The sequence below is a fragment of the Mus caroli genome, unplaced genomic scaffold, assembly GCF_978045245.1.
Source record: "Mus caroli unplaced genomic scaffold, Mus_caroli_1 scaffold_1, whole genome shotgun sequence".
Taxonomy (NCBI): Eukaryota; Metazoa; Chordata; class Mammalia; order Rodentia; family Muridae; genus Mus; species Mus caroli.
This window is the reverse complement of record NW_028227256.1, coordinates 83,821,448-83,843,721: the sequence shown is the minus strand read 5'-3', so window position 1 is coordinate 83,843,721 and position 22,274 is coordinate 83,821,448. Positions and strand designations below refer to the sequence as shown.

General features: G+C 41.3%; 1 protein-coding gene and 1 non-coding gene across 8 annotated transcripts in view; one reads left to right on the top strand and one right to left on the bottom strand.

Annotated features, from left to right (window-relative positions):
• Nucleotides 1–18,915, bottom strand: part of Gigyf2 (GRB10 interacting GYF protein 2) — a 129,393-nt gene extending 110,478 nt beyond the window's left edge. For 6 of the 7 annotated variants that reach the window (XR_015047339.1, XM_029478474.2, XM_085839159.1 and 3 more), the window contains exons 1-2: nucleotides 18,838–18,915; nucleotides 11,689–11,753 (exon numbers count right to left, since the gene is read on the bottom strand). The gene's annotated coding sequence lies outside the window, so the exon portion shown is untranslated. Of the gene's footprint in view, nucleotides 1–11,688; nucleotides 11,754–18,822 lie in introns of all 7 variants that reach the window. The other variant, XM_029478462.2, reaches the window with a different exon arrangement.
• LOC115032349 (U6 spliceosomal RNA) lies at nucleotides 3,362–3,468 on the top strand. Its single transcript, XR_003838029.1, has one exon. It is a non-coding gene; the product is annotated as a U6 spliceosomal RNA (small nuclear RNA).
• Nucleotides 18,916–22,274: the final 3,359 nt, after the last annotated feature.

Sequence of the window (22,274 nt, the reverse complement as noted above, 5' to 3'; positions counted from 1 at the left end):
TTTTCTGAACAGCACTATTCATGTTCCTTTTCTTTTCTTTTCTCTTCTCTTCTTTTCTCTTCTTTTGTTTTTTCGAGACAGAGTTTCTCTGTGTAGCCCTGCCTCCCAAGTGCTGGGATTAAAGGCTTGCACCACCGCTGCCCGGTTCATGTTCTTAAATATACAAAAACAAGTAAAACAAATGCATACACACGACAAAGTGATAGACTTCACATGAAACACAAACCCTAGTTCTCAGAGAATGGCTGGCTGTAGGAAATGCCCAACACCTATTTTTCCTACTCCAGCTCAGAAAGCCAATACAAGAACAACACGAATTTTGGGCCAGCCTGGGGTAACAACAAAACCTTTCTTTATTCCAAAAAATTAAGCATAGCATTTGCTATTAGTCTCTTGTACTATCTTGTCAAATATTTTCAAATGATTTCTAACCTCATGAAACCCCATCTAATCACTAATAAAAAGCAAATGCAAATATTCCAAGTGTTTTCCTACTAGAAAAGTTTATGAAATTTAAATGTTCCTGATGAGCAATCCTAAAAAAGATATCAAATCTTCAACGTTTATGGGACCTCTATATTTTTCTTTTATCTTGAACTCCTAATTTCCAATAAAAAGGTGTCTATTTTGGGAGAAAAGAATATCTTGACTGATTATTTTTTTAAAACTCCAAACTGCAAAAAGGCAAAAGCCATTCCTCCTACTAGAAGGAACTTTATTACTAACTGACAAGGCAGGACACCCCTCTCCCAAGCTCTTCTACTCTCCCCCTCTCTCTCTCTCTCTTTTTTAATATTTATTTTTGTAGCTGTACAGATGATTGTGAGCTGTTGGGAATTGTATTTAGGACCTCTGCTCGCTCTGGTCAACACCGCTCGCTCCAGCCCAAAGATTTATTTATTATAAGTACATTATAGTACACTGTAGCTGTCTTCAGACTCACCAGAAAAGGGCGTCAGATCTCATTATGGGTGGTTGTGAGCCACCATGTGGTTGCTGAGATTTGAACTCAGGACCTTCAGAAGAACTGTCAGTGCTCTTACCCGCTGAGCCATCTCGTCATCCCGCTCTTCTACTCTCTTAACTGCTTTCCCTGTAGGCCCAACTTCTAGAAAGTAATATTCAGGTACAGAAGTATTTAAGGGTAAGTTTTCTAAAAGAAATGTATAATATTTCCTTTGGCCCAATATAAAAATCTAACAGATTCAGATTATACTATTTTGTAACACATAACCAGATTACCTGACTGTATTAAAATGAGGAATACAATGACAATCTAGTAAAGACACCAGCCTAGTAAAAGTAACTGAGTAAAAGCAGGCATAAGGACTATATAGAAAGTTACAGAGACTACACCCAACACAAATGAAAAGACCACACATGTGTGTATCTAAAACAATTAGTGTTGACTTTCATTCTGAAATTACATGTTTACCTGTTGGGGGAAGAGGGACAGCTTGCCAGTCCCAGGAACTGAATTCAGGTTTTCAGGCTTGGTAGTAATCACCCTTACCTGTTAAGACCTCTGGCCAGCTCATGGGTTTTAGATGTGTTTTGTTTATAAACACAAATAAATGGGAAGGGTTGGAGGAAGGAGGGGGAAGAGGGAAAACAAAGTAACTATAGCTTAATTTATAATAGAAGAACTTATCAAGATGACTATCAAAAGTAATATGATAAACCACACTATCAGAGTGTTCCCCCCACCCCTTTTCTTGAGACAGGGCCTCACTTTGCCTCAACTAGCCTGGAATTCACTAGATCAAGCTAGCCTTGAATTCAAGAGATCCATCTGCCTCTTCTACCTCCTTAGTGTTCTCTTGGTATGATATGCATGGCACTCTCTACCAGTCTTCTAAAAACCTACAAACCCCATCAAATCATAAAGGAAACACCAGACCGACTCTAATAAAGTTTCACAGAAACACCTGACCAGTATTAAACTCATCAAGGATGTTAAAACAAAGGAAGCAGTCAAAGCCAAAGGGTAAGGATACAAACTAAATGTCATATGGTGTCCTGTACATATCTGCCAACAAAAAGTACCAGGTAAAACTAAACAAACAGGGAAAGAACAAGTGACACATTTTAACAACAAGGTGCCACTTTTGGCTTACTAACTAACTATAATAATGTGTCACAGAAACAACGTCATCAACAGTGGGAGAAATTTCTATAGTATCCTCTCAATTTTCTGTGGATCTACAACTGTTCTTAAAACTAAAGCCTATAGGGGTAGGGGAGCTGGCGAGATGGCTCAGTGGGTAAGAGCACTGACTGTTCTTCTAAAGGTCCTGAGTTCAAATCGCAGCAACCACATGGTGGCTCATAACCATCCTTAATGAGATCTGACACCCTCTTCTGGTGTGTCTGAAGACAGCTATAATGTACTTACTAATAATAAATAAATCTTTAAAAAAAAAAAAAACTAAAGCCTATCATAAAAAAAGAAACTAAGACTATAACTACAAATTTCAACTTTTTTGCATTTAACTTTTTTTTTTTAAGTTTGGTGGTATTTAGCCGGACGTGGTGGCGCACGCCTTTAATCCCAGCACTCGGGAGGCAGAGGCAGGCGGATTTCTGAGTTCGAGGCCAACCTGGTCTACAAAGTGAGTGCCAGGACAGCCAGGGCTACACAGAGAAACCCTGTCTCGAAAAACCAAAAAAAAAAAAAAAAAGTTTGGTGGTATTTTTCGGTAGTGCTTGGGATGGAATCCAATTTTGTGCATGCCAGATTCTACTACTGAACTACATATTTTGTAACATTTAAAAATAAAGTGTGATTAACACATTCCCTCCAATAGTCTTAGCACTCAAGACAGACACAAGAAGATTGCTCTGAATTTCAGGTCAGCCCAGACGACACAATGTTCCAGACCAGCCTGAACTACTAATTACTATTAAGTAAATAAATACAAGTTCCTCAATCACACTGGCCCGAGTTCATTAAACATATTTATGCATAGCTACTGCACTGGTCAACAGTGCCTGACAGAACAGCCCATCACAGCATAAATCCTGTTTAACAGTGCTGGATATTATTACCTCCACAAATCTGTATCTACTCAGCCCTAAAAACCTTCAAGGTTCTAGGTTGAAAATTGTGGAAACAACATGTTTTGCTTACACAAAGCCCTGGATTCAATCCCTAGCAACAACAAAATTTAACCCTCAATGATATGTGATTATACAATTCAAACAAATTTTAAATTGACTTTAAGAACTCGATGTACAAACCAGAGATGTAGTTTAGATAGTAGAGTGTTTCCCTTTCATGTATGAAGCCCTGGGTTCAATCCCAAGCACTACACAGAACTAATCTATACATGTAAAGCTGGCACTCAGAAGGTAGAAGCACGTGCTTGCTTCAGCAGCACATATTCTAAAATTGGAATGATACAGAGAAGATTAGCATGGCTCCCATGCAAGGATGACACACAAATTCATGAAGCGTTCCATATTTTGGGGGAACCAATTAAAGAAAAATGTAAGATCAGTGTGCCATTGTGAATGCAACATTTACTAATCTTCTGATAAAATGTCTCTTATAATCATCAAGGAATATAGTATAATAAAAATCATTCCCAAGGGAAAAAAAAAGGTAGAAACACAGGTTCAGAAGTTCAAGACCAGCCGGGTGTGGTGGCGCACTCCTTTAATCCCAGCACTTGGGAGGCAGAGGCAGAGGCAGGCGATTTCGGAGTTCGAGGCCAGCCCAGGGCTACACAGAGAAACCCTGTCTCAAAACAAAAACAAAAAAAAAAGAAGTAGTAGTAGTAGTTCAAAACCAACCTGAAATACATGTGGCCCTGTCTCAAAATGAGGGTGTCAACAAAATCAAAATTCAGTGTAAATATGTATGTTTTAACATGGTATTGTTAAAATATTTTTTACTCTGAGTCAGCACTGTACTACCCATACACTGAGGGGTACTTTTACTGACACTATAATAACATTCAAGTTATTAAGAACAAACTACACTAGAAGCCAGTCTATTTTTTATTGCTAGCAGCATACATCACAAAAGAGGAAAATAGTACCTTTTTTAAAGAATGCCTTGTTGAGTGGGGGGAGAATGCCTCTTTGACAAGTAAGAAAAAAACTACTGTTATTTGATTTGATAATCTGTTTGATGAAACAGGAAATAAACTAAAACACTTTTTCCCCCTAAGGGGGATTGTTTTGGAAGAAACAAAACAAACAAACAAACAAACAAACAAAAACAGGTGAAACAGGTGACAGACAAATGGTTAAGTTAGGTCATTTTTTTCAAAGAAAAGAAAGAGACTATTACCACAAAAAGAAAAAAATTTTTTGGTTGGGTCTTCAGTAACGTTTTAGAAGTAAACAGATCCTACTACAGTTTGAATACATCCCCCAAAGTTCATGTGCTGGAAATTTCCCCAACACAACAGTCACAAGAGATGATTTAGTAAAGAAGGCTCTGCTCTCATTGATGGATTAATGCTATTAACCAGAGATGGGATGTGGTTAGTCATCACTAATATGAGTCGTTATCAAAGCAAGCTCAAACCCCTCCTCATTCCCCTTGCTCTCTCTCTCTCTCACTTCTTGCCTTCTTGTCATGGGATGATATACCCTAAATATAAGTCTATGCAGATGCTGCTACCATGCTTCCATTGTGGTTCACATCTGTGTATTGTTACTGCAGCAGAAATCAGACTAATGCAGGTCCTAATATCAAAATGGAATGGAGGTAATGATAAATTGTTTGCCAGCACATTCAATCCCTAGCAACTGCAAATCAGCATATATCTCAAGAGAAAGAAGAAAACATAATAAAAGAAACACAATAATTTTAAAACAAACAGCCAAGTATGATGACACACATTTGTAATCTCAGTACGCAAAGAGGCAGGAAGAACTCAGCAGGTTCAAGGACAGTCTGGTCCACACAGTGAGTTCCAGGCCTGCTACGGTTACACAGCATGAACCTGCCATAAAATATCAAATCATAATACACAAACTCATGCATACACCCTGGAAAGCTTATCAAGGGGCATAAACGATCACCTGGCCATCACCAAGATCTAAAATGTGACAATGCAGTTTTTTTTTCTCAGGCTGGAAAGTTGCCTTAGCAGTTAAGAGTACTGGCTGTTCTTCCAAAAGATTTAATTCCCAGAACCCACACTAATCAAAAACCATCCAATTCCAGAGAATTTCCAACAGCCTCTTCTGGCCGCTTTGGGCACTGCATGAAGAAATACATACAGTGGGATATAGTGAGACCTAGTTTTCAAAAACAAGAACAGAAAAGATACTTTAAATGGTAGTACCTTAAGAAATGGCTCAATGATTTAAAAGTACTTTTTAACTCTTGTAGAGGACCCGGGCTCTATTCCCAACACCTACACAGCAGCTTACAACAGTCTCTATGTCTTGTTCCAAGGGCTCCAAAGCCCTCTTCTGGCTTCCTCATTCACTAGGCATGCATACTGTGCACATACAGACAGACAGGCAAATACTTATACACATAAAAATAAAGACAAATCTAAAATAAAGGGTTTTTTAAAAGATTTATTATTTTAATTTTGTGTGTGTCTGTATTGAAGTCTGTGTACCTACCATGTGCTACCTAGTGCCTTTGGATCCCCTGGAACTGGAGTTACAGATAGTTCTGAACCATATGGGTGCCAGGAACCCAGGTTTTCTGCAAGAGCAACAGTGCTCATAACCACTGAGCCCTCTTCTCCAGCCCCTAAAATAAAGTTTTAAATGGTGGTGCATACCTAGAATCTGAGCTCTTGGGGAAAAAGAAGCCACAAGATCTCCACAAGCTCAAACACAGGATATCAAAAACTATCTCAAAACAACAACAACAACAAAAGCCAAGGGGGCTGGAGAAATGCCTTAGAAGTTAAGATCACTTAACTGCTCTTGCAGAAGACACAGGCTCAGATCCCAGCACCCACACTGTGGCTCACAAACATAGTTGTAGTTGTAGTTGTAGTTGTAGTTGTAGTTGTAGTAGCAGTAGTAGTAATTATTATTACCATCAGAAAATTAAACACACATCTCTCTGCTTTTCCTTTTTTTTTTTTTTTTTTTTTTAAAGATTTATTTATTATATGTAAGTACACTGTAGCTGTCTTCAGACACTCCAGAAGAGGGAGCCAGATTTCGTTACGGATGGTTGTGAGCCACCATGTGGTTGCTGGGATTTGAACTCTGGACCTTCGGAAGAGCAGTCGGGTGCTCTTACCCACTGAGCCATCTCACCAGCCCCCTCTCTGCTTTTCCTAATCAGATGGCTCTCAATACTATGATGAATAATTTTGTTGTTATTTTATTTATTTACATTTTCAAATGTTATTTCCCTTCCCAGTTAAACCTTCATCCCCCTACCCCCTCCATCCCCGCTGCTTCTATGAAGGTGCTCACCCACTCACCCAGCCCCTCCCACCTCAGCGCCCTAGCATTCCCCTACACTGGGTCATTGAGCTGCCCAAGGGGCTCCCCTCCCACTGATGCCAGACAAGGTAATCCTCCAATAATAGACAGTGGAGTGATAACTAATCTTAACTGTATCTGTAATCAACTAAAACTAATGATGCTGGGCGTACTTTTGAGGGATTTTTCTTGATCAGCCACAAGACCAAGGGGCTCCCCTCCCACTGATGCCAGACAAGGTAATCCTCCAATACATAGACAGTGGAGTGATAACTAATCTTAACTGTATCTGTAATCAACTAAAACTAATGATGCTGGGCGTACTTTTGAGGGATTTTTCTTGATCAGATTATTTGAAGCAGGAAGGCCCACTCTGAATGTGGCACCTTCTGGTGCCACATGAGCACAGGGAAGGAGGAAAGGCTGCCCTTTGCCTGCCTGCTTTCACTCTCACAGGTGAGTTCTTCTACCCTGCTGCTGCAGCATCCCTTCACTGATACTAGACTCAACTTCTTCAGGATTCCAGTGCAGCCTAAAGATCAGCAGCTCTCCAGGGCCAGATTGAGACTGAGACATCCAGCCTCGTGGACTGAACTACTGGGTTCTCAGCCTCTCCAGGGTGAGAAAGTCATTGTTGGACTTCCTGGATTTAATGCTGTAGGTCAACCTAATAAATTCCCTTTTATCTCCCCGAAATTTTTTCAATAATTTGAAAAAATTATTCTTCTTCCTGTCCTCAATCTTCCTCATTCTGTTCCATTACTAACTCCCACCCCTTTCGATCATCATTGTAAGTCCCCTTTTAAAAAAGAGCATGGCCCATTGGACTTGCAAACTTTATATGCCCCAGTACAGAGGAACACCAGGGCCAAAAAGTGGGAGTGGGTGGGAGGAAGGGTATGGGGGACTTTTGGGATAGCATTGGAAATGTAAATGAGGAAAATACCTAATTAAAAAAAAAAAAAACAGAGCATGTTCTTATACACAGAAACAGGTATGGAATGAGCTTGGACATCTTCCAAAAAGTTGTCAAGTTTCCAAAGCACAAATTAAGGCTCTCTGGCCACTGCTGTTACAGCAAAGCTTTGCATTCAGTTACACAAGAGCCATGGTTTGCAGTGTTCCATCAACTCCCAAGCAGATGATCCTGAGAGCCCTTGCATATGGCTACCTCCTTCACAGCTATGCCATGATGTACATATTATCACAACAATACTGCCATCACTTAACCTAAAAACTAAGTCCTGAAGAGACTGAGACTAAAACTCCAAAGAATTCCTCCAGGCCCAGAACAACTTGAACACAAAATTTTGTCTCAAAGAACATGCTAACTATTAAAGATGACTTTAATAAAATGTAATATTGTTATCAACATTTTCTCTACTGCTTTAAATATGCAAGTATTTCTTTTTGTCCTCCTTTTAATGAAAAAATAAAAATGTATCAGTCTAGGGCTGAAGAGATGGCTCAGTGGTTAAGAGCACCAACTGCTCTTCCAAAGGTCCTGAGTTCAATTCCCAGCAACCACATGGTGGCTCAGAACCATCCGTAATGAGATCTGACGCCCTCTTCTGGTGCATCTGAAGACAGCTACTGTGTACTTAAGACATAATAATAAATAAATCTTTAAAAAAAATGTATCAGTCTAGAGCTGGTTGTGAAGGCACATACCTATAATCCCAGCTGAGGGAGGCAGAGGCCAACCTGGTATGCATAGCAAGTTCTAAGCTAGCTAAAGCTATATAGCCAGACCTTGTCTCAAAATAAATTAATTAACAGAACCCCACCCCACCCCCCCAAAAAAGAAAAAACCCATCTCATCCAAGGAAAAACTACAGTGCCATCAACATGGCTAAGTTGCATAATAATCTCACTCTTGAGCCCATGTTTTCAAAAGAGGAATGACTACACAGGGCCTATCAAAAATTGTACACAGAACACATGGAAATCTTTGTAAAACTCACCAAATCTGAATATGTCTTACCTCAATGTCCAGAGTTAAGAAAACAGATCATTTGAGACAACTCTTCCGCTACAATCTGCTAACTGAAAGAGACTCTGGCCCAGGGAGATGGCTATGTCAGTTAACACATTTGCTATGCAGCATTAAGACCTGACTCTGGATCTTCAGCATCCACACAAAGTCAGGTACAATGGAGACACTTGTAATCTAGCCAATCTGGACAAATGGTGAGTTTTAGGTTTACTAAGATCCTGTCTCAAACCTGTCTCAAACAATTCTGGAAGCTATCTAATCTCAACCTCTGACCTTCACATGCACATAAACACATGTAAAAATGAATCCATACCTATGTACATGGCACATACCAAAACATCTCCAGCCAGTAAAAGAAGTATAATAAGTAAAATCTGTGGCTATTGTTACATAAATGTACTACTTTTATTAGTAATTCCTAGGCTTTACATTTTAAAAAAAAAAAAAACCTAGGTATGTGAACTGGAGAGATGGCTCAGCAGGTAAAAGCACCTGTTGCCATGCTCACAAACTTGACTTCAAACATAGTGGGAAAAGTATTTCCTTCCTCTGACCTACACACACTCATTTTGGTACACACACATGCACACACAGACTAAATGTTAAAAGGGTTTAATAAATCTATCTATGGAGGGAGGGCTATAATAATTTGTTTGTTTTTTGGGATAGTGTCTCATTGTGCAGCTCTAGCTGTCCTAGAACTCACTATGTAGACCAGGTTGGCCTCAGCTGACCTGACAGCTTCTGCCTCCCAAATGCTGGGATTAAAGGCAAAGTATCACTACACCTAGCTATAAAATATTTTAATTGAAAACTGTAAGTCAACAAACATATAACATTAGAAAAAAATGTTCCACTAGGAAAAATTGCCATAAACTGGGCACAGTGGCACATGCTTCTTAACTCCAGCAGTTATGGAGCAAAGGCAAGAATCTCACTCATGAGCACCAGGCCACTCGGCAATTCTACATAGTAGTTCAAGGCCATGTGATCTTATCTTCAAAAAACAAACAAACAAACAAACACAGGAAGGGATCAGGAACTATGAAGTCTCTAATGGCACACATCTGTAACCACAGCATTTGGAGTCAGGAGGAGTAGGAGTTCAAAGCCAGTCTCAGCTGCATAACAAATTTGAAGCCAGCCTACATGAGACCTATCTCCCAAAAAAGTTTAAAGCCAAGTATGGTAGTACACGCCTATAATACCAACACTCAGGTCAGGAAGCAGAGAGGATTGTAAATTCAAAGGTTATACAGTTAAGACCCTGTTTCACACATATACATAAACAGACATATACACACAGTTTACTTAAGGAGCAAAGGATGTAGTTCAATAATGAATCATGGGGCTGGAGAGATGGCTCAGCAGTTAAGAGCACTGACTGCTCTTCCGAAAGTGCTGAGTTCAAATCTCAGCAACCACATGGTGGCTCACAACCATCCATAATGAGATCTGACACCCTCTTCTGGAGTGTCTGAAGACAGCTACAGTGTACTTACATATAATAATAAATAAATCTCTGGGTTGGAGCGAACGGGGGTTCTAAGTTCAATTCCCAGCAACCACATGATGGCTCACAACCATCTGTACAGCTACAGTGTACTAATATACATTAAATAAATAAATAAATCTTTAAAAAATATATAATAATAAATCATGGCTTAGACATACCCAATGCCCTGGGTTAGACACCTAACACCATACTAAAAACACTAAGTTTACTTCTAAATTTCCTAATAATTTAGATATATGTAATTTCTAAAATCTATACTATGTCACTCATCTTCCCCAACAGCTAAGTACTATTACTCTTTATTCTTGCTTCTTTTGTTTTTGGGAGGGGTAAGGGGTGGGAGGGGAGTGCGAGGGGGGGCGGCAATGAGGGATATCTCACTACATAGTCTTGGTTGGCTCTGCAATAATGTGAATATCATCTATAAATTCTGAATGCAGCTTCATGAGCTTAATACTGTTAAAAAGTATCAACAATTAAAATGTATAAAAGCAATAACAATTTTTCCACAAACCAAAGGTCACCTGTTTATGTAACTTTGCTAAATTTCTAGCCTGGGCTTCCCCACCCCCAAATCTAGAACTTTTGTTAAAAGACTTAACTGGGGCTAACAAAAACGGCTCATCCAGAAAAGGTGCTTGTTGCCAAGCCTGACAACCTATGTTCAATAATCCCTGGACATAGTATGGTTGAAGAAGAGAACCAATCCCGAAAGTCATCCTCTGACCTCTACACAAGTGGCATGGCATTTACTCTCTCTCTCTCACACACACACACACAAACACTCACATACATATACAACATAATAAATGTAATTTTTAAAAAAAAAAAGGAAAGAAAGAATGTGAACTGGGAGGTTCCAACACTGATGCAAGGTAAGAATTACTAGGCCTCAATCTCCAAAATAAAATGCATAAGGTACATCTTCAAGACATTTAAGTTTAGCACGACATATAAAAATTATACTAGAATGCTAGAACAGAAAAATATCTAGAAGTTCCTACTGGATCTACCTTAGAAGAACTACCACTATACACTCTGAGATCTGCCAGTCTTGGGGGCAAACACAGACTGTCAGCTCGCTGTACTTTTGCTTCTAGAGCCCAACCTTTGCCACAACTAGATGAAACAAAGATGGAAGCCAAAGGAAACGCAATCCATCCTATCTCCTTCATAGAAGCTGGGACGCTGAGCTAGTCATCAGTGTGCTTAAGTTTATCTGCAACCCCAGGGGTGAAGCAGCCATTTTCTTCTACATGTTTATTAAAGCACAAAAGTCCTGACGACAGAAACTCTACTACAACAGAACAGAAAAAGAGGATGCTTACAACCAGTTGGGATAAAGTACATGCTAGACATCATGACTCCTGGTCCAAGTCCCTGATGAAGCAACATCTCTTGAAAATACCTTGGCCTCTCAAAACATTTGCCCTCAAAACATTGTTCATCCCACTCCTTGTCATCCAAAACACTACAGCAGTTTATAACACCAAGTCACACTTCAACCAATCCAGAATGGGTATGTTATTCTGATTCATAAAGGATCTGAAAGGTACCAGAAATTTCCTTTCACTATCTGTAACCTCAGAAAAAATAATGGAACAAATAAAAAATTGAACCCTAAAAGCGAAAGTGAACTGTACTATTTGGGACTAGATAAAATTCACTTACCTAGCACCCACGAGGCACTGGCCTGGATCCTTAGGGCACAGGGGACTACTGTCATAAACATACATTCTGTGCTTCCCTTCAACCTTACCTGTTCAAAAGTTCTGCTATCTCACAGCAAGAGGTTTCAGCAAATGTGTTCAGGTCTTTTTAACACTGTGAATAATAAAAAATATCAATGTAAGTCATCTAGCAGTCTCAGTAAACTTTACAAGAAAAAGTTTTTCTCATGAATGTATTTTATAGGAAATAGTTTCCAAGCCTGATTAAAATACTAGAAGCATCTGGTATGTTTGTGAATCAGATCCTCTGCCCACAGTGTGCCTGGAGTACTTATGAGACTAAGAAAGAGAGGGTTCCTAGACAGTACAGCAAGACTCAGAAAACAACTAAAGGCAACAACAAACTAGTCTCTGTCACATCTAGAGGATCTCACCAATTCTACAGAAAGATGGAAAAAGTACAGAACTAAGTCCTAAGTGGTTTCGGTGACAATGACGAACACAACTTCCAAACTCAAAAAAGTGATGACTTGAGGTTTCCCTTCAAAAACTGCTTTATAGGGTTCTGGTACTAACCTTTAAAGCATTATCTGATGGCAGGAAGGGAAAAAACAACATCACAACAATGTGAGTCCTATGCAAATATCCGAGCCCCCAGAATCTTTCTGGTGTAAAATGTCTAACAAAAAAAGTCTTCAGATGTGGCTTCAGGGGCTAAATCACAACCTGCTTGGTTTTGAGACAGGGTCTCAACTACGTAGTCCTGGCAACTCATAGAAATCCACCTACCTCTGCCTCCTAAATAACTGATATATCACTTCAGCCTGGACTATAGCTGCTTAGAACCTCAATGACCCACAAGTGAATCTGTGTTTACACAAAGTGTTCTGCAGCACAACGTCAAGTAGTTTCTTGGCTAAAATGATGACAAGAACACTGTCTAAGAAAGAGCAAGCATGTTGGCACATACCTGTAATCCCAGCAGAGGCAGGAGGGCCATGCACTGAGGCTTGCCTGGACTACACAGCAAAAGCTTGTCTCAAAGGGTTAGAAAAAGGGCTCAGTGGTTAAGAGCACTGGCTGCTTTTCCAGAGGACCCAGATTCAATTCCCAGCACCCACATGTCTCCAGGCACCGTTTCTAGCCTCTACAGGCACCAGGCATACACATGATATACAGAAATACATGCAAACAAGGCACCAATACACACATAAAATAAACAGTAAATTTTTAGTTAAAGCCGGGCGTGGTGGCGCACGCCTTTAATCCCAGCACTTGGGAGGCAGAGGCAGGCGGATTTCTGAGTTCGAGGCCAGCCTGGTCTACAGAGTGAGTTCCAGGACAGCCAGGACTACACAGAGAAACCCTGTCTCGAAAAACCAAAAAAAAAAAAAAAAAAAAAATTTTTAGTTAAAAAAAAATAAGTTGACAATTTTATGAACTGTAAGGAAACAACTTGAGAAACCCCACTTTAATTCTGCAAAAAAACATATTAGAATGTCATAAAATTCACCAGATAGCCTTAGAAAGCTACGTTTAAGACTTTTTTATTGTAGGTGGGGGGCAGGGTGGTGGTGATGTGCATGCACCTTCAGAAGTGGGGAATGCCTAAGGAGGCCAGAAGACTATCTGCTAGAGCTGACAGTTGTGAACCACTGGGTGTGGGTACTGACTGAACCCAGGTCCTCCTGAAAAAGAGTAAGTGCTCTTAGCTGCCAAGCCATTATTCCAGCTCCATAAACTACATTTTTTAAAAAGAGGGAGAATAGGGGATAGAATTAGACAATACAACTCTCCCACAGAATTTAAGTTCCAAGGTATCTTCTAATCTCAAGTTAATAAAACCTTTCAAAAAAAAAAGGTGTTTCTTAGTATAGAGAGGTAACTTTGAAAACTTGCTTTCTTGTCTTTTGAAGCAGTTTCTCCTGTAGCCCAGGCCGGCCTCCAACTCACTACTTAGAAGGTGACCTTGAACTCTGATCCTCTAGCCTCCACCTCCCAAGTGCTGAGTTACTAGGTTGTACACAATGGCTGTTGAGAAAACATTTTTATAAAATTAAGTTTGGTAACTTACAGGAATATTCTTTTCTTTTCAGATTTCTTCCCTGTTTTCCTGACCTCACACAATGAGATCAGAGAAAACTTATGGTATCTTTTTTTTTTTTTTTTGAGACAGGGTTTCTCTGTATCGCCCTGGCTGTCCTGGAACTCACTTTGTAGACCAGGCTGGCCTCCAACTCAGAAATCCACCTGCCTCTGCCTCCCGAGTCCTGGGATTAAAGACGTGTGCCACCACGCCTGGCTCATTTTATATCCTATGAAATTAGTGTATTTTCATTCACATGCATGACAATATTAAAATATATATATATATGTAGTCAAAAATACTCAGATCTAGGTTGGAGATGTATATAATTCCATGAAGAATATTTGCTTGGCAAAAATGAAGCTCTCAGTTTGATTCCCCAGCATAAGGGAGCCAGGCTGGTACCCCTGGGAAGCAAGAGGATCAGGTTCAAGGTCATCCTCCCTACATAGGTCAAGGCTGGCTAAGACTACAGGACCTCCTGTTTTCAGGGCGGAGGGTGGGGGAGGAAACAACTGTGAGACAGTTTAGTGGTAAAGGTACTCGCCCTTAAGCCTGATGGCCTGCGTTCCAACTCCAGGAGCCTGTATGTCAGAAGGGAAGAGCCAGTTTCACAAAGTTGTCCTCTAACCTCCACAGACACAACACACAAGCTCTTTTTAAACAAAGTAATAATAATAATAAGTGATAACAATAAACTTATAAGATAAAAAATCTATTTTAGAGATACAATTCTCTAGGGCATCAAAATCCAATGGCAACTCTACATCTACCAGAAAACACTAACAAGGAAGCCACCAAGAAGGCTCAGGGAGTAAAAGCATTTGCTGCCAAGCCTGATAACCTGAGTTCAGTCCTTGGAAACCACATAATGGAAGGAGAAAACCAACTTCCACAAGTTTCCACTAACCTCCACAGGCACACAATGGCATAGATACATTCATATACCCACATACATACACATATACACACAGGCACACACCCTAAATAATGTAATTTTAAAATAATACTAATACAGGTTAAGGGGAAATTGGGATTTTTACAAGAATTAACAAACAATCTTAAGAAAAATTCAGCCAGTTTTGGTGGCACACAGTGGTAGGATTTGCTAAAGAAGGTGAAGGCAAGAGGATCATGAATTCCAGGCCAGCCTTGGCTACATATTTCAAGGCCAGCGGGTGATGGCATTCTTTTAATCCCAGCTCTTGGAAGTCAGAGGCAGGTGGATCTCTGAGTTCAAGGTTAGTCTGGTTTACAGAATGATTTCAGGACTACACAGAGAAACCCTGTCTCTTAAAAAAAAAAAAAAAAAAAAAACAAAAGAGAGAGACATATCAAACTGTTGAAGAAAATGGGACATTTAACTTGCCTAAAATACGTAGATTAATTAACACCAACATAAATTGTAGATTCAACCTATGAGACTGGCCCAACTATAGAATAAAGCAGAAAGTATAGAAAATTTAATAAACTAAAGGAGAACTGAAAAAAAATCTTTTTTTTAAATGGCACAAATCATAGATCTTTGAGGGGGCTAGGGATAAAACATTTTACTTTTCTACCTAAAGACGTCTTCCTAGACAGCAATTACCACCAATACATCTTCCACTGCGAAGGTCAACATAAAGATACGAGTACAGAGTATTAAAATGCAGAGTCATGAGAACAAATAAATGGTATGACATCAGAGTATAATTTAAAAATGTCATTTCAAAAATGGAGCAAGGGAACAGGCTGTAGATGTAGTAAGTTAGAACACTACCTCAGCACCACCATAACTATGTCAAAGCTCCAATCAGACTCTGCCCTGGAATCCCTATCTTCACATGACTTTGAAGCAAGTCTACTATCAATTGTTTTTCATACAGTCAATCTATCAGCAAAAAAATGCTCCAAGAGTCAAAATACTAAAATTTATGAGGTAAGTTAAAATAAAAATTTATTAAATTGTCCATTTATGAATATGAAAATAAGCTGGAAGGCCCTCAGAAAAAAAGTCCCCAGCCTACTAAGTAACAAATTAATTTGAAATCTAGCTTATCAGGTAAAAAAAGAAAAATAGAAAACATTCTACACAAGCAAAATGATCAAAGGGATCTCCACAGAAACTAGGAGAGCCCGTTAGAACTAGGCTGGACTGTATACAAGTAAAAGAGACTCTTCACTGACCGACTGTGGATAATCTGCGTTAATATAGTGATTCATTTGATTACACTCCTTAATCACCAGTATCCGAGAACAATTCCTCACTTCCAAATACTCTGAAATTTCTATTCTTTTCTTGTTTAGGCAGTACTGGGGACTCAGCCTGGTCATCAGACATGCTAGGCAAGTGATCTAAGCCTAAGCTATATTCCTAGCTCTTCTGAATCTTAGTTACCACGTTACCAGGTAGTCCCTGAGCTTGCAAAATGTCCTAGTCAATCATGAAGCTGGGATATCCTTCTTTAAAAGCCATTTCTTGCTAGGCAGTGTTGGTAAACATCTTTAATCGCAGTGCTCAGGAGGAAGAGGCAGGAGTTCGAGGCTAGCCTGGTCTAGAATAAGTTCCAGGACAGCCAAGGCTACATCAAGAAGCCCTGTCTGGAAAAATCAAAAAACAAAAAAACAAAACCAACAAACCAAAAAGCCATTCCTTTTAAAAAGCATTTGCAGGCAGTCTAACACCAATCACATCTAAAAACTTACTTTTAAGAAATCCACTATAGCCAGGTGTGGTGGCCACGCCTTTAATCCCAGCACTTGGGAGGCAGAGGCAGGCGGATTTCTGAGTTCGAGCGAGGCCAGCCTGGTCTACAGAGTGAGTTCCAGGACAGCCAGGACTACACAGAGAAACCCTGTCTCGGAAACAACACCCCCCCCCAAAAAAAAACAAAAAAACAAAAGCAAAAAAAAAGAAAAAAGAAAAGACCCCAGAGCAGTGAATGATCCACCTCATCTTCCTGCCAAAGAGGTGAGTAGATACATTCTGATCAGTTTCTTTCAGTCTCTCCAGACTAGATAGCCTCAGTCCTCTTCCTAGCAAGCCTTAGATAGGTCCCACCTAAGTTTTATCTTCTCATCTCAGGATCTTTGCCCTCTTTTCCTCTTGAAGGACCCTGCCCTCTACCTATCAGGTGTTTCCTCAAATTTTAGCTTACCTGTAAAGTCTCCTCACAGGACTAAATTTAAAAATTAACCCTTCCCACAATTGTTATCCAGTCTCCCTATCTCTCTCTTTTTTTTTTTTCTTTTTCCCGTTACTCCTACATAAACAGATGGTCCCTGCACAGAAATGTTCAACTTAACAAGAGTTTGCACTCTACTATGAGGTAAAAACAATATGGACTCAGTAGAAATCATTCTTCATATTTCCAATTATGATTTCTTCCTAAGTTAACAATATGTATGTAGTACAATACTCCCTGGCATTGCTGGCTAGGACCAGAGTCACAAAATCACATAAAATCTAACCATACAGTTACAAGCGGGAGATGATCAAGATTCTATAGGAGGCTTTGCTGTTATTAATGGGCAGCAGACTGATAGCTTTAAATGCATTTTCAGCTTACATATTTCAACTTTCAATCAATTTAAGGGACTCAGCCCAATCATCACATCAAGAAGTATTTGTATATTTTTACTTAAGTATTTAGATGTCCAGAAGTGAGGGACAAACAGAAATGTTTGTCCCTCAGCATTCACACTACATACTGTAGTACTTGTAGTCAAAAAGAAAAAAAAGGAAAAGACAAGAATGGCAGCATACAGTACATATCTCTTCTTCCCCAGCCACAACACTCTAAATCCTTTGTCAAGTACCAAAAAAGGTATGGTCTTTTCCTTTCTAGCAAATCACCAACATCTTCAAAATTGGTATTTTTCCAGACATATGTCACTTCTAAATGTTTTTCCAGTGTCTTCTTATGTGACAGTGAAGTACATAAGTGAAGTACATATCCCAGTCTAAGCAATCCAAAAGCTGCTACATTAGGGAAACATCATTAAATGAAGACAAAGTATGTGTTCTAACCAAAAAGGAAAAATTCTGCCAGTCAGAGCCACAAAAAAGGATGAAAACTCATTTACAAAAAGTAGGATAATAGTTTTTGTAATTTAGGAAGTCATTTGTTACTAAAGAGGAGTAACTACATAAGGAAGACTACAATCCCTGTATACAACACTCTGAAACATAATTACCTATAATTCAAGGTAGATGGGACTAGGTGGGAAGCCATCACTGATTGAGTCCCTTAATTTCTTAAGTTATGTTGGAATACTTACCTTCCTAATAGAACCACTAGGTGTGTTTAAGTGCTTTGACTTTCGAGAAAACTGGAGGTGAGGGGAGACCGTACTAGATAAATGCAAAGCAATGTTACTGCTTCCCAAAGGCGGTCACACAATCAGCTCCTTTCACACCCTTCCTTACTTGCTGGCTTGATTGATATTTCAGCTACAAAACCAAAGTGTTCAAGAGTGCTTCGTGGGAAACTGCTTGCCCATTTCAAGCCGGTATGAACATTCGGGTCCCCGGAGCTGCCCGGGGCTCTACTTTCCCAAGCCTCTCAGTCCCAGGATCAGATCATGACTCCACCTCGCCTGGGGCCTGCTCCAGACCAGTCCTCCAGCCCTGGAAGCAGTCTTCCCCAGTCCAGATGCTCGGTGGAGAAGGCAAGGGCGCACCTCCCTGGGGCAGGTGCGGGCAGGAGCGCCGACAGGAGCAGCTGTCGGCTCGCAGCAGCTGTTAGCCGGGGTACCCCGAGGCTGCGCGGGCGACCGGCCCCGAGGAGCGGGCAGCGGAAGGCGAACCCTCCGGCCTGACACTGCCCACCCCGCCTCCCGCCTCCTCTCCTCGGCTTCCCCCGCGATGCCACGGGGGCGAAAGCAGGGGGCTGCCCTCGGCCGGGACGCTCCCGGGACCGCCGGGACCCTCGCACGGGAGGAGGCTCCTGCCGACCCCGCACCTGCCCTGTCCCCAGGTCTGACGCCCCCAGCCGGCCGCGGCCGTGGCCGCTGCCGGGCAGCCTGAGTGTGTCCATGCGGCCGGCTCGGGCCGGAGCGGCGGGGACGCGACGGTGGGCGCTAGGCCACGGCAGCTCGGGGCGCTATGGCGGGGACTGGGCGCGGGATGGCCGCGGGCAGGGGAGACACACACCGAGCCACTGGTTACCTGCGGTCCGGGACAGGAGTCTCTCAGAACCCAAGTCAATCCTCAGCCTCAACAACACAAGATGGCCGACACGTCGCCACGCACGTCACGTGATCCCGCGCGCCGCCCCGCCCCCGCCCCGCCTACATCCCCGCCTCATTCCCTCCCTGCTCTCCAGCTTCCCACGACATCGTTCCCTTCGTCGACGGCCCGCCCCTCCTCTCGGACACGCCCCTTCCTGAGACCCGGATGCAGGGCCGGGCGAGGACGGAGTCTGAGTAGCGCAGGCGCACAGTGTGGCCTTTGGCTGCATCTCCTATGGTCCTAGAGTTGAACTGGTGTCCCTAATTGGAGCCTGGCCAGAGGCCCTATGACTCACTGTCCGATGCACCCAATCCAGTGCCCGGTTGCAGTACAAAAATCTCCACATCATTTATGAGCTGGTTTTCTAAGCCAGAACTTTTCCACAGCATTTGGTCTAGCATTTTCCTGCCAGTTTGTCCATCATGGGGCAAATGGTGAGGCTGAAATTCAAAGCAGTTTCCTTTCTTGTAGAACTGGAAATTCATCCTGGAGTACTGGAATGTGACAGCTGGAAAGGTTTTAAAATTCCTACACCTAGCCAGGCAGTGGTGGCTCACGCCTTTAATCCCAGCACTTGGAAGGCAGAGGCAGATCGATTTCTGAGCTTGAGGTCAGCCTGATCTACAGAGTGAGTTCCAGGACAGCCAGGGCTATACAGAGAAACCGTATCTCGAAAAACCGAAAAAAAAAGTTACTACACCCTTCCACTACATGTGGACCTACAACCCCTTTATATATACTGCCTTCCCATTTTAGGGTTGCGAGATAACGAATAGTAAACCCGGATACAGGAAATTATCTGCTGTCTTTCTGAAACTCATATTTAGCTGGACATACTATATACTTTGATTTGCTAAACCTGGTACATCTACCATTTCAAGTCACCCGGGTCTTTCTGGGGCCATTAGTCTTTCCCTGCCTTTCTACTACCTTTGGTGTTGGGGATCCACTCAGAGTTTCACACAATCACTGTAAAATATCCTCCAGCATTTATCATAGGTCTTCCCATCAACATACTCAAATGTCTTTATCTTCAAAGGAAATGTTGAAAACTTAAGTTTCAGAACACAGTGGTAGACTCCCAACCTAGCCGTTTGGGAGCCCTGGATTCAACACTTGAAAAAAAAAATATATATATATATACACCCGTGTATATATACATATATATATATATATATATATATACACACACACGCATATATATATATATATATATATCTCAACTTCCTCCTCTGCCTCCCTTCCTGAGTCTTGATTCCCTTTCAAAGTCAGACTGTATAAAAGAGCATTAAATTCAGAGAGTGATCATTAATCTTGACTGTGATCATTAATCTTGACTGTGATGATTAATCTTGACTGTCAACTTGATGGGATTTGGATTCACCGTGGAAACAAATATCTGAGCAAATTTATGAGAGATTATCTAGATTATGTTATTTGATGTGGGGAAACCCGAGAGAAGGTAAAATGGGAAATACCATTCCATTCCATAAGCTAGAATTCTATAGTGTATAAGACCTAAGTGAAAAAGCTACACAGAAACATTCAAAGCTTCCATCAGTCTCAACTTCCTGACCTTGGAAGCAATGTGACTACCCCCAAGGTGGACCATACTCTTGAATTGTGAACCAAAATAAGGCCTTTGCCTCTTAAGCAAATTTTTTCTGGGTATTTTATTACAGCAACAGGAAAGGTAATACATGGGAAGACAATAAAGGAAAAGGAAAATTTGGATGACACCAGATTAAGTTCAGCAGCATGAAAGTCTGAAGGGCCCATTGAAGAACTGTATTACTGCCAGCTTCCGGTGTTGCTGACCCTGATGAGCAAGGATATGCTCTCAAGAAAAGGTGTCTTTGATTTGGTTTGGTTTGGTTTGGTTGGTTGATTTTTCAAAACAGGGTTTCTCCACAAAGCTCTGTCTGTCCTGAACTCACTCTGTAGACTAGGCTGCCCTTGAACTCACAGAGCTCTGTCTGCCTCTACCTCCTATGTACTGGGACTGAGGCATGTACCGCCATTACCTGGCTCACAATGAAAATTTAAGCAGGAACTCAAAGCAGAAAACATGGAAAGGGTTGCTTACAAACGTGTTCCTAGGCCCACTCCTTACAAGTATTCTTAGACAACCCAGGACTGCCTGCCCAGGGATTTTGCTGCCTGCAGTGGGCCAGGCCCTTCTACATCAGTTAACAACCTGGGCAATCCCCCATCAACAAGCCCACAGGCCAATCTAATTTAGGCAGTTCCTCAATGGGAAACCCATTCCTCTCAGATGACTCTGGGCTGTGTCAAATTGACAATTAGGGTTAATTAGAATACTGCCTTGAGTTTAAACCACAAGAAGAGGCCCATGTGTGTGGCTTTTTCATCAACAGCCCCAACTGAAGCCTCAGCCAACAGCCAGCATCAACAGCCAGAAGAGTGAGTGGAAAAAACCACTAGAGGAATCTGGCCCTGCCAGTCCGGTCATCCCAGGGCACCAAAGCCCAAGACATCATGAAGGAGAGACAAGTACCTTCATGGCACTTTGTCTGAATTCCTGATCTATTGACTCCTTCAGCATAATAAAATGGACATTTGAAGCCATTATGTCTTGCAGTAATTTGTTTACAGCAACAGAGTCTGGAACATCATGATTATGGATTAAATTGTGTCTCCCAAAAAGGTAAGCTAAGACATCCTAACCCCCAAGTACCTCAGAAAGTGACCTTATCTGAAGACCGGTCTTCATAGGCTACGCAAGATAAAATAAGATGAGTTAGGGTAGGCACTAATTTAGCGTGCCTGGTGCTCTGATGAAGATGGGGAAATAAAGCCAGGCCTATAATCTCTGTGCTCAGGAAGATGAAGCAGGAGGATCACTATGAGTTCAAGGCCACTCTGAACTCTATAGTAAGACTGTCTTTCAAAACTCGTGGTGGTAGGGAAGCATTGGACAAAAATGCACACAAGGAGATTATCATTTGAAGATGAGGGCAAAAGTGAGGGTGATGTTTCTACAAGCTAGTAACACCAAAAATTGCTGGCAACCAGTGAGAGAGGTATGGGACAGAGTCTCTTTCACAGCCTCCAAGGTCAACCTACAAACAATTTGGAATCCAACTTCCAAAACAGACTTGTCTTAGTTGCTTTTCTATTGCTATGGAAAATTTAAAAAAAAAACAACCATGAACAAGGCAAATTACAGAAGAAAGCATTTAACTGGACTTGCAGTTTCAGAAGGTTATAGTCGATGGTGGCAGAGCAAAGGCATGGCACTACGAAATGTTAGAGCTCACATCCCAATCCACAAACAAGGAGTTGAGAGAGGATGATAGAGAATATTTGAACCTGTTTCTAGTTGTGTTGTGGCTCAGTCCTTAGCACACTTC